Below are 2,809 nucleotides of genomic sequence, written 5' to 3'. Positions count from 1 at the left end.
GAGCACCACTGCTTCTGACAAGACTGCAACCATCTCTTCTACAGTTCTGGAGCCTACTTTGACCACCTTTTCTCCTGCTGGTTTGCTTTCAAGCCAGAAGGAAAAAGAAATAAAGCAGCAGGCACCACATCCACACAAGCCATCACCGAGCTAGGACAGCCTCAGGCAGGAGCAGTCTCCCCTGCTGAAAAGAAAACCCAAGACCAGATTACCCTGCACAGTGGCTGAGGAGGAGGAGGAAGGCAGCACGACCCATCAGAGAAGGGGAGCAGAGTCTGGAGCTGCTGTGAGTGGGGCTGGCCAGCACCCAGCATGGCCAAATGCACGGTGAAGGACACGCACAGCACCTGCTGCAGGTCATCCACACCTGCATCTGCAAGTCCAAGTACTGCAGGGAGCAGTACTCATGGCTGGGCTGGTGGTGGGACAAGGCCAGGAGCTGAAGTACTTGGGGCTGTTTATGGAGGGAACTTAAACCCACACCCTTCTTGTGCCTGATGCTGAAGATCCTGCCTGAGTTGGAGTGGAGTTCATAAGGAATGAGGACTTCAAGTACATCCAAATGCTTGGAGTGTTGTACATGAGGTTGACAGGCACTGCCATCGAGTGCTACTGGTACTTGGAACCACTGCACAGTGAATGTCAGAAAATAAAACCTCAGAACAGAAATGGGGAATTTGAGCTGATGCACATGGATGAATTTATTGATGAGTTGCTCTGTGAGGAACATGCATGTGATATCATCCTGCCTCAACAGCAGAAACAGAATGTTCTGGAGGGAGCTGAGCAGCTGGAGCCTCGTGTTAGTGCTCTGGAAGAAGACACGGATGGCGCAAAATCTAGCGAGGAGGAGGAAGAGGAAGATGAAAAGCAGGAATGAATCCTATCTCCAGACCACTGCAGGAGAAGGTGCAAACCTGGCAGGTCTCCAGTGGTGTGGTTCAGGTCTGCAAGAAGGCACAGCTGCTCTCCAAAGGGAAGCAGCCCCTCGCTGTGCAGGGAGAGGCATCACAGCCAAAGCCTTCCCGGAGCTGATCCCGGAGAGGGGCACAGATGGGATCTAAATCTCCAGCACATCATTATAGTCACAGACACATTCCATTGAGACATTCCGTGCCCTGAGGAGGTACTGAACCTTCCTGCCTGAATCTAACCATGTATAATTGGGTTGCTCTGGGGACTTGGAGCAGCCACAACCATTGGACAGATCCACAGGAGGACCAGACCTTCCACAGGACCACTGCTTTCAACAAAACTGCAACCATCACTTCACCAGGACTGCAATCACTGCTTAATCAGACTCTGACCACCACCCTCACCCTGATCAACAGAGTGCTAGGCTGTACTCCGACTTTGTGGGTTTAAACAAGCTTTTCTGTATCATTACATTTTTTGTAATTCTATTATATTGTAACACTGACACGAAATCTCTCTCAAGGTGTGGGGTCCATTTCTCCTGCTGGCTTACCTTCAAACCAGCACATTTAGTTATGGGAAGGAGAAAAAAAGATGTCCTTGGGCACTGCCAAACTGCTCTTACCACTAGGAAAACAAGGACAAAACATCCTGTCTTGATCCCAATTCATACTCTTGGTAACTGCTGGGGTGAACATTTCATTAGATCTACTCATGGCCCAGTCAAAACCTAGGCATGTGCTCACATCCCCAAAACTTCCTCCCATATTTTCACTTTCTCCAGTAAAGAAGTTTCAGGGTTTGAAAAGGAACAAAGAATTTATTCAGACATAAATTTGGTTATTCATGATCAAAGACGAGCTGAGCAAACCCCAAAGACATTTAGAGACTCAGTGAACAGCCCACTACAAAATATTTATCCTGAAGGACCTATGTAAACATCACTTGGGTGATTTTAAATGACTACTCAGGGCTTGGAAGAGAAATGTTCTCAGCAAAAGGTTTTTCTAACCAGCAATTAAATTCTGGGGTTTTAACTGCCTTTGGGGTATTTTAGACAAGCTTTGCTCATTAGCCCCTTCAGGAGCAGCCGGAAGAGAATGAAGGTTATTTTTAAACCAAAATGATCATGCAAGGAAAAGCACACTGGCTCAAAACTTAATCTGGAGGTGATGGCTCATCACAGTTAATAGGTAATAGATCCATGACAGAATATAAATAACACAAGTCCCACCATGAAGTCTGGAAAGCACAATAACTGGCAGGAGCTTATGTATTCTTCTACCTACTCACATTTTGATTTTAGAATAATTTGTGAACTTCTTGCATTCTAATAATGAACTGCTGTATTCACTTTTCTGTGTCCCCACCAGAAAAAAAATAAAAACCACTACAATGTTTCAATGTTTCATCATGTTATAGATCAAATCCTAAAAAGCAAAAAATAAAACTTAATTTTAAAAAGGGAGTCAGAGATAAAAATCATCTATTTAACACATGAAGTGCTATAACTCTTAAGATTCTCTTTCAACATTCTGCAAAGGGAGGGAACAGAAAAATAATAAACTTCAAGTTGAAAAATCCTGATGTAATCACACTACATCACAGAGGAAAAGAAAAGATACATAAAGAGAAGAAAATCCCTTGAAACCCAGCAGACCTTCTATCTAAGAGCTGTCTTCCAAAGTCCAGTTAGAAGACACAAACATGCTGCCAAGTCCAACAACACAAACACTACATGATTTGAAAAACAGAATTATATTTATTTTCTCCTTGAATCTTGGGAAGAGGTGAAAACTAGAAACTATAAAATACATACCTGTATACATAATTACACCTGCAACTGTTATTTTTAATCCTGAATGCTAAGCACTGTGAAGCTAGTATTAAAATA

General features: G+C 43.8%; 1 pseudogene; it reads left to right on the top strand.

Annotated features, from left to right (window-relative positions):
• Window positions 1-320: 320 nt before the first annotated feature.
• LOC134057926 (pre-mRNA-splicing factor 38A-like) lies at window positions 321-1,122 on the top strand (annotated as a pseudogene).
• Window positions 1,123-2,809: the final 1,687 nt, after the last annotated feature.

Source organism: Cinclus cinclus, chromosome 2 (genome assembly GCF_963662255.1).
Source record: "Cinclus cinclus chromosome 2, bCinCin1.1, whole genome shotgun sequence".
NCBI lineage: Eukaryota > Metazoa > Chordata > Aves > Passeriformes > Cinclidae > Cinclus > Cinclus cinclus.
Note: the sequence above shows the minus strand (reverse complement) of the source record. Positions and strands in the feature narration are given on the sequence as shown.